A 9,990-nucleotide genomic window follows, 5' to 3' on the forward strand; every position below is an offset into this window, starting at 1 on the left:
AGACTACTAGTGTCTGTAGTCGAACCTAAGTTGTCGTGTGGAATGATAATGTTTTAAAAGTCCCATTAAACTAGTTAAATTGAATGGATGCGGGCTCCGTGCTTGCTGTTTCCAAACTTTATGCAGATCATTTCTTGTCAACCAACTAGTGCTTTGGGGAGTGTTTCTTTGCCAAGCAACAACAAATGTGGGTTCATAGGGTGGCCTCCTGTGGGAATGCAATCCAATAAAGTTGGAACGATACAAAGAGGACTAGCGTGGCCCTTGCCCAAGGATAACACAACAAAAGCATACTTCTGAATGAGGCATTTCAAGGTATTGAATCTCCATAGGTCAATCCCAGTGGCCGAATCACCTTGCCCTAAAACCTACTGCCTTGAAAACGCCACCAAATATTCCAGGAAAAGACTACATTTGAAACACTATGCACCAACACACACACACACACACACACACACACACACACACACACACACACAAATCAATGCCAGTAATGTGAATTGTACTAGTGCTGTAGTTTGAGAACTACTTACTCTCTAATCGAACTCAGAGTGGCTTCAGCAGGTAAAAGTCTCATGTCTTTTATGTAGACACTCAGGCATTAATGTTTAGATGGCAGAATGGCAAGGTCTAGTGGGGACGACACACCAAATACGGAAGAGGCAAGACGTAGCTCACATCATGCAGTGCCTACCAGCCAGAAATGGCAGCGTTTTAGGCCTTTCAAAAACCGTTGTTGGCTACTTGTGCCAACGCTTGCAGAACCTGTAAGTTACGAAACCTAAGTAAAGCTTCAACACATTCTAAAAATGCAGGGAGTTGACTCGTGTTTGCATCAGAGCATCGTGTGTGTGACAGGGCCCGCGCACCACTGTGGAATGTGGTCAAGTGCATGGGACAAATTTAGAGTCACACAGCTCACACTAGGCGGCTTGACCAAAGCATGATACGCAAGAAGATATCTCAGAAATCAGCAGTGAGAACAATCACCATGCATGGGCTGCTTTCATTGAGAGCGCTCACCCTACATCTTCCATAATATGAATTGTGCGCGAGTAATATTTTGTTGTGTGCTGTTAAGGACAAACTTTCCAGGTTTCTGATCAGCAGGAATTCACATACCAAGAAGTGTACCGTACAGCAAAACAGACAGAAGTATTCCCTGGCACAGCACACCCTGATACACCCGCCATAACTCTACACCTCCTTGCATAACCCCTTTGCTAATTAATCAACGGCCTCCAAGCGTAACGGATTTGTCAAAATATTTATGTGAAATTAGGTTTCCACTTTTAGTCATTCAGAGTAAATGACCTGTAAACAAGCCACGCTGCACTCTAAAGAGCCGCTTTGGAGGAAAATTCTTTATCATACTGTGAAGAGATACATAACAAAGTGGATAAATTCAAATGTCACAAGCTTGCGCATCCTACTGCATTTGACTTGACCTTTCTGTAAGCAACGAGCGCAGCCAAATTATTTTGAGCATTCGTTCTTCAGCAGTTCATAGGTGCCATCGTCCCATCATCGGCTACTACCCTGCACGCGGGTGCTCCTGTCGAGGGACCTCATTAGGTGCAGCTGCAAATAGAAACAGGCGCGAGCTCTTACCAGCGCTTGGTGCCAGTATCTTCGCAAACTGCAACATATTGACTTTAAACAATTACCGTCAAACGAGCAATTAAGATTTTTTTCTTTGTATGACGATTACGAGGATATATGGCTTGCATTTCTTCACTTAGATACGAATTACATCAGATGCTTTCTTACTGACTGATGCTCACATTTTTATTACTGCCGTTCGCTCTCGGGACCATATACTGTACGCATGCGTGTCAAAAGAATTTACCTGCCTTTTTTCAAGAGTCCTTAACTGCAGCAAAGCAGCAGGTCATACCAAGCATATATGTGCAGGCAAACACTTCTAAAGAGAGTAGGCACAAAGCACGTTGCATTCGGGGCTCTCGAAAATCTATTACGTACGCCAAATACCAATGTGGGAATTTATCAAGAGAGCTGTGGTTCCACAATTATACATAGCACATCAGGGGCTGCACATATTAAGATGATATATGGGGTTAACCGAGTTAGGAGTACTCGATAACCTACTACCCTACCTAGCTGCAAAGTGACTGGGATATGCCAGAGTATTGTGCTGCTAAGACCATATTGTGAGATCTTCCAGCACCACAAAACCAGGATATTCTATACGAAAGGTGACCTCTTTCTTCTAACCAGAAGGGCTCCGCATTCAGCCACTCCGATTGTGTGTCACTGTCAACAAAAATAGACTGTCCACATATCCGCCCCCTGTTTTGATCAGATTAATTGACTTTCTTGGCGCGAAGTAAAATGTGTCTGGATTTGATTATGTAGGCCAATAGTCGACTGCACGCTCATACAAACATCAAGGGGGAGCAGGAAACCTGTTTGTTTGAAAGAATGCTTACTAGAAGGTTGAAGATGTTGGGGCTTGCCAGTACCCAAAATCAGCACCTTCTCTATCAAGGATTGCATGGCTCTCCGTGGCACTTGATTCCTGGTTCATACAATGCATGCAGGTATATGGTGTCGGTCTGTCGCTTGATCTGTGTGTCGCTGATACTAAAAATTACTCTTCTAGGGCAGAAATCTATGCGATTAATTGCGCAATGGCCTGTTACCCATAAACACCCCCCGAAAGAAAATTTGAATAGCTTTTAACTAGATACAAGTCAGCTGTATATATTCGGAAGGCTACGATGTTTGCTTTTGATGGTGTGCTTGCGTAAGATACCTGTAGCACGCCCATGAGCCCTAGGCGCCTAAACGTGCTGCTGACGAGTCTCCACACAAAGACGCATGACATGCTCTTGTACAGGGCAGAAGCTTTAGGGTTGACGTATGAGGACAGCACAGCCTGTTAGTAGTAGTTCCATAGGCACCTCCCTAGAATTATTTAAAGTCACCTAGTGAAAATCTTGAAACGACGCCAAATGCCTAGACTTCGTGGTCTCCCAGTTCCGTACCATGGAAATGCTGCAGCCTGGAATAGAAGGAATCATCTTAAAAAGGTCTCACACATTACATCTTTTACCCCGTGATTTAACATCACCTGAATATTGACTTTGATCGTCACTTGTTTTTGGCGGCAGAACGAAAGGTTTGAGGTATTTACCGCTCCGCCTGCGCATCAAGAAACATTTCGGTCTCTTCCAGAAAACCTCTGGGTACAGAAGCGCGCTCTCATATCCGCCTGATCGGTTTTATTACACTTTACAAAGCGCTTTAGCAGCCGACAGCTCTGCGTACTGTCAATAGCAACCTGACTCAGGCTTTGCATTTGTTCTTTGACTCCACAAGCCTTCATTCCCTCCTTTGCTGTTTCACACCTCTACGGCGCTCGCCTCGCAAATTGCTTACAACGAATGAATCTTCAAACTGCAAATTCTATAGGTCTATCAGACTGTAGCCAACTTACGCCCGGCGTGTACTGGTCTGTCAGCCATTCGTACATCTGAATTTTTCAAGCGAGTACGTATACTGTAACAATAGGAGCTGTGTCGTGGCTAAAGGCCGTATGCCCGATTGACACTGCCTCCGCTGTGAGCTATTTAGTCGGTAGCTGTCACTTTCGGAAGTGGAGTAAACACCAACCTAATAGCGCCTGCCTCTAAGCCGCAGTACGCAAGCTTGCTGAGCGTTCTCGATATAACGACGCGTTGGAAGTTTTCGTTTCGTGCTTAGCTGCATTTTTTGATTCTCATAGACGTACCCCCTGCAAGCCGTAGAGTAGCTGCTGCCAGTGCAGTTTCTTTCAAATAACTTATAAATCACTGTAAGTACTGCTTACTGAATACACCTCGTCCTGTGCCTGCCATACCCTACCTACCCACCCCTATCGTGCTTAACAGTAATCCCTTCACGATACGCTGGCTGCTTGTACATCTGCCAGCAGATGTACAATTTTGTAGAAGACGGTAAGCCACCGAGCATGCGAATTGAGGGCAGAACGGAAAAGAAGCTATCGGGTACATCAAACGCGGTGCATGAGGTAGGCAAACCAAACTTGCTACATGCCGCTCGTGCGTGCCGATATGTATTCGTTCCAACGAGCTGGCAAACCATTCAGCAGGACGAAACGCTCATAAGCTCATATGGACAGTTGTTACAAACACCTCCTACCGCCAAACGTCTACCTCCTACACAAGTGCACCTTCACATCGCCGAGAGCTAGTATCGAGACATATTTTGGCTGATCCCCGATTGTTAAATCATGACTATCTGACTCGGTGTCGAGCATATTGCTGTTTTCACTAGATCTGCGGTTCAGATCTTTACACAATTACCAAATTCCAAACAATGAAACAGGCATTCTGCTGGACTACACCACGTGCATCCATGTGTGCGGGCAGCTACAGAATGCACTGCTTAAGTAGGCTCGTCCCTGACTGCAGTGCCAGTGATCACCAAGCTGGTAGTTTCTCTTAAAGGAAAGCAGCAATGTCGGCCCGCATTCTATGTAAAAAGAAGCATTGCACATTTTGTGCAACCCACAGCTGAATTTGATAAGTGTAGTGAACGCACTACATGCAGATCGTAGAGCAGCTAAGCTGATGGCTACGCAACGTTTTTCAAACAGCTGATGAAAAACTGTACGCGGTGCTGAATGACAATGCCATCGACTATGGCCGCGAGATCTGACCATGGCACTGCTATACTCTTTAAATACGTGCGCTCTCCGGCAGAACTTCTCCTGCTAGCTCGCCCGCTGCTAGCAGCTCAAGAGACGGCAGATTTTAAGTTTGGGGGCTCCTATTGTTGACGGGCGCCTACATTCTGAATGAGCGGTCGGGTAATGGTGCACTTTATTCAACGCCTCTTGGGCGCACGCTTACACTACTGCAGGCAGGTTATTGGTATGCAGAGAGCACTCAGCGGCAAAGCACTTTATGGCTTTTAAGAGAAAAGCACTCTTCGAGCTTTAGACCTCGTAGTCCACTAGACCGGCTCCTGGACGTAATACTTCGTGCCTGTTGTTCACGCCCCACGTAGGCCATGTCTCGCACTTCTAACCAAGGCGTAACGTTTATTTGTTTGAGCCTCTTTGTGTTTGGAAGTATTACTCTATGTCTTTATTTCTTTGCACCATCTTGCTAGTGTAGTGTCCTGCACTACACTTTCGTTCGTCTCACAAGGAGCCCTGCCCCCCCTGGTGACCGTCGCGTCTTCCGTCAGCCGGTTCGACTGCAAGTTTCTTTCAGGGGCATCGTCCTTCGTGTGTCTTGCAGGGTTCATTGTAGGTTCCTGGAGCTTGCCTCTACAGCTGCCGTCTAGGTAAATTTATGCCTTTAGATCCTGCTCGCCTTAAAAATTTTGGTAGGGCCCTCAAGCGGGTGCATTGATTCAGACACTTGCTCTCCTCCCATGAACCTCACCCGTGGGAAACTGGCAGAGCCGCTGTTGCCTGTCGGGGCCGTTTGAGTTGGTTGGGCTGCCAGGCGGGGAGGGAAGCCGGCAATTTGTAAGGTTGGGTCTGTTTCCGGATGGCGTGTCCTCTGGCTTGCCATGTCATTTGCCCAGATACCGAAGGGAGTCACCCTTACTCTTGTCCGTCGCACTGCAGTCCACTCTGTAGGTGGCTGATGCCTGCCCTGTGGTGTCCCGAATGTAGAGCCGACCAACTGCTGGCTCTTGAAACGTCGCTTGAATGTCGCCTAGTCAAGCTCTAATGCATGGCCATGCGGGATACATCGTGGTGCCTGTCTCAGGGAGTCACGGCACCCCTGTCGGCAACCGCGCATACCCACTAGAATATCAAACTTGGTCCGCAGTAATGGACCCTAGCTTAGAGCAGATGGACACACCCGGGAGATTGCGGGCACCAATACGCACTTCGCCACCGATAGTAACCTCAACTTACCCTAGCTCGAAATCAGCTTAAAACTTTTGCTGTCATTTGGCATGAAGTACATGACTCTAGGTCGGCTCACACGGCTGCCTGTAGAACCTGGTCATTGGGTGTGAGTGTTGGCGCGACGCTCCCAATCATCTCAATTGGTGATGCCGTAGTATGGTACTCACTAATCACCGGTGGTACTCTACGCGACCGCAGGAGCGAGAGGCACGATCTGACAATCGTTCTCATCGGATTGAGGAATCAAACTCCGCAGTATCTGTCAATGCATTCTGTTCAGCGTCCCTTTGAAGGTGATGTGCGGGTGCCACCACCCGCTTGACGTTCAAAGGCTGACATAGACGCTCCCACTTGTCAGAGTGATATTATGGGCCCCGATCAAAAAGGACTTTAAAACCCCACGAAATCCAAATTGGCGAGATGCGGCCAATTGAACCGTATCCGCTGAACTAGCCTTGGTAGTCAAAGTGAACTGCGTCGTCTTATAGATGGGTGTTCAAAACGGACGTTAAACTGGGATTGTCGTTATGTTAAAGGATTCCGTGATAAAATCTAGCTTAACGTGAAAGAATCGTTTGACAGCAATGCGGGGTGGCTGCTGTAAGCTGCCCGGCCTCTGAGTAAGTACCGTGCGGGCTTGCCACAGCACACCCCGTGCGCATCAGAATAATTTCACATAGTGCCGAGTATTGTGAAAGGAAGGTCCGTGATAAATTGTAGCTTAACGTTGCTACATCATTTGCGAGCAAGACGTTTGCAGGCAATGACGCGGTCATGGCTCCGGACAACGCATAGAACCTAGACAGCGAAGGGACACGAATGCGCCACACGTAGTACGCAAATGCACAGAGAATGAGCGAAGAGACGAGGTGCTTTCTGTGCTACATTTAAAGTATGAGTAATCCCCTTCTCCTTTTTGCCACTCGACCCCTTTGGAAGGTTTGATGAGGCCGGGCCAGTTGGATTAAGCAGCCCAAGCTTGAGCTTGTATGGAGTCATCATCAAGGTACAAAGAAGGTGAGTCCTCGCAGTTCAAGGTATACCTTTGACCGGGGTTGAGCAATAATGTCCCTGCAGTCGAACACTTCGGTGAAGGAGGACATATCGGGCTCCCGCTCTGGTGCCTCGATTTGTGACGCTGGCTCAGGGAACGATTGGGATGGGGGAAATTTAAAGGGGACCGCTTAAATCCCTTAGTAAGCTGGCGCCTCCACAATAGCTGCGTGACTGCCCCGATTCCCATGCTGCTGTTCTGGTGCATCAACGGCTGCAGTAATGGCGGTCACCCACCCGTAGGAAGTGATGCAAGCAGTAACGAGTGGGTGCAGGGCATCCCCACCACTCAAATTGCGGATGGCCGGCGAGAGCGTCCACAGTCTAGTAGCGCGTGCCTTTCAGATAGTTAATCATGAGATTCTGAAATTTGTTGAGAAAATCCAGCCAATGCCCCAAGGGGTTTTGTTGTGGATTAGAGGTGGTTGACCGCTGGAATTAGATCAACTCCTGGTGATTTGTGTGGGATAAGCCCTTGCACGGAAGAGAACGTATACCCACATATTCAAAGCGCTGACTAACGTCTGAGCCTCTTGGGTGGATATGGAGTACTTCTGCAGTTAAAAATTCGTGATCTGGCTCAGATAGCGCTCGGTTGTTGTCGCGTTCCAATACTGAGCCTTAGGCATAGCCTGATGCAATAGCTTAAAGGTCATCAAGTCTGGTGGAATCGGGAAATTGGGCAAACCGTATATTTGACTAGCCACGTTTTGAGTTGCTTCACAGCGAAAGTATGCGGTGGATTCCAGATAGTGTCACGTGTTTCGAGCGGCCATGCAACGGCGGCGAACTCGGGCACCACGAATATGCGCCATGCTTGGCAGTCGCAAAGGACTGTTGCACCAGCGTCTCGTGCGAAGGTAGCTCTGGACAGATTGGAATTGCATGTTGTCCTCAGCTGAACCCTTAACTCCCGGCCCGTTGATGGCCAAAGTACTCGAGCTCCTGCCTTGGTACCTTGTAAGTTCTGAACTCGTAGTACAAAGATGTTATTAGGAGGTGCTCAGCAATAGCCATAACAGCTGCGCGTGAGACTAGGTCTAGACTCTTTATGCGAATATCAAAATAGCCAACCTCTCCTTGGGCCAAAACAATTCGGAGAAAAGCATTGATATTAGTCTTCGACAAGGCGCGTGCATCTTGGATACCAAACGACATCACCTTGAGTTCAAAGAGATCCATTTCTTGACAAAAAACAGCCTGCTAGCTGTCCGTTTTTGGTGCAAGCCTTATCTGGCAAAGACCGGCTTCTACGTAAAGCGTCGAAAAATTTAGCGGGGCGCCCAGCGCTTCAAGGATAATGTGTAGTAGTCGCAGTGTGGAGTCCAGGTTCAATCAGCAGGGAGGTTCGTAGTCTCGCCGATACATATAATTAGTGATCAACAGGACGCTTGGGAGGCAGCTACCCTGCACGGCAAATGGGAAGAAGGGGCGCCTCGGCTCGACGGGGTATCAGAACCTGTGACGCCAGTTTCTAAGCTCAATCTAAGTCTACTTAAAGACCCAAATACGCGTGTTGTACAGTGCGCTAGGCCGCACAGACGTTTTGTCGGCCTCACCTACCGCCGGCAAAGTGAGGGGGGTTCGCGAGTTGAGACTGTTGGACCGAGAGTACGTTGATGCTCGACGAACATAGGGAATAAAAACACCCTGTAGAGCTTAAGGAAGAGGATTCGCCGTGTTTATTACAGGCACAGGTACCGTGAAGAGAGAATCCAGGACTGCCATGCCGACTAGAGCATCGCAGTGCTGGTGGGCGGCTGCTGAAGTGTGGCTCGTAATAGAGACGCGCGCTTTGGCTTCAGGAATGACTTGTAGCGCTCAGAAGGCGATTGTGGTAAAGTGACAGCCTCCGCCATCGACATGGGAGCAGCCTGTTGGGCAAGGGCATCATATGCCTGGTTTGCTGCAATTGCTGAGTAAGTCCTGGAGGTGAGGTCACGCGCCTCTAGCGAACCTCTCTCGCGGCAGCATTGGCAGGTCAGAGCAGTGGCGGTTTATATCTTCACGCAGCGTCTCCAACCAGAAATACCATGATATCTGATGTCTGCTAAACCAGCCTAGCCTCACAATAAAGTCACACGGAAGAGGCCTCACCAGGTATTCACCCTAAAATAATATGCCACACCACATAGCTGGCCACATAACAAGATGTATTTGCGAGCTTTGCCTGTTAGCCGAGTTATATCCACTCTCCTGACGTGGGAAGACGACATCTAGGACCAGGCGCTGTACGAGTGACGGGCTAATCAGGAGTCCGGATACTCGCTTGTATTACAGCGCTTCATGCTTGTGCTCCACTATGCCGAGAAACAACTCTGATGTGCGCCCACTAACATACAGTAGCTCAGAAGAGTCAATGACGTTTCCAGGCCACCGTCTGCTCTTCCTCACCCTCGAATACTGTATAGCGATCCCCGTTAACACGCTTGCCTGCTTCGGTCTCTGACGTACTTCCATCTACGCGTTCATCGCCCTTAGTCCTCTATGACCAACCTTTGCTTCATCATACTCCAGTAAACACAATTTAGCTAGACATACCAATAGCATTTCTGCTTTGGTCTCCCTGGTTCCTTCTCGGTCTATCTTCTGGGGACAGATACGCTGCCTTCAAGCTGGCAAGCCTAAGGTGGTGTTAGGTTTGGTGGCGCCGCAACATATTAATCCATGCGCAGCACGGTTACTCCTAGTACTTGTGTCTCCCATTACTTCATTGCTCAAGAATTTAAAGGTTTTTGTTTTTCGTCCGCGCTAAATGGTGCCCAGATGAGTGGCTCTTTACTTGATGGCTCACGCCCTAGTGGTGCTGAGCATTTGGCGCTATCGGAGTCCTTGTCTCTATGATTGCGGAGCAACTTCCCTAGCATCCACTAAACGCAATTCCGCGGCGACCAATCATTTCCAAACTGTCCTGTATTATTGCGTAACAGCAGCCTCATCGGCCCGTTCTCGTTGATCCTCCTCGGTCGAGGCTTGCCCGCCAATCCCGCTACAAATTTCAGTGCAGTGTCGTTGGGTACTCGGTCGAATTTCACAGGTCC

The 9,990-nt window shown here is 48.4% G+C and overlaps 1 non-coding gene across 1 annotated transcript; it reads left to right on the forward strand.

Annotated features, from left to right (window-relative positions):
- The first annotated feature begins 202 nt into the window (after nucleotides 1-202).
- LOC113146478 lies at nucleotides 203-311 on the forward strand. The gene has a single exon (XR_003297349.1). It is a non-coding gene; the product is annotated as a U6 spliceosomal RNA (small nuclear RNA).
- Nucleotides 312-9,990: the final 9,679 nt, after the last annotated feature.

This window comes from Cyclospora cayetanensis, unplaced genomic scaffold (assembly GCF_002999335.1).
Source record: "Cyclospora cayetanensis isolate NF1_C8 unplaced genomic scaffold, CcayRef3 CcayRef3_contig_323, whole genome shotgun sequence".
NCBI lineage: Eukaryota > Apicomplexa > Conoidasida > Eucoccidiorida > Eimeriidae > Cyclospora > Cyclospora cayetanensis.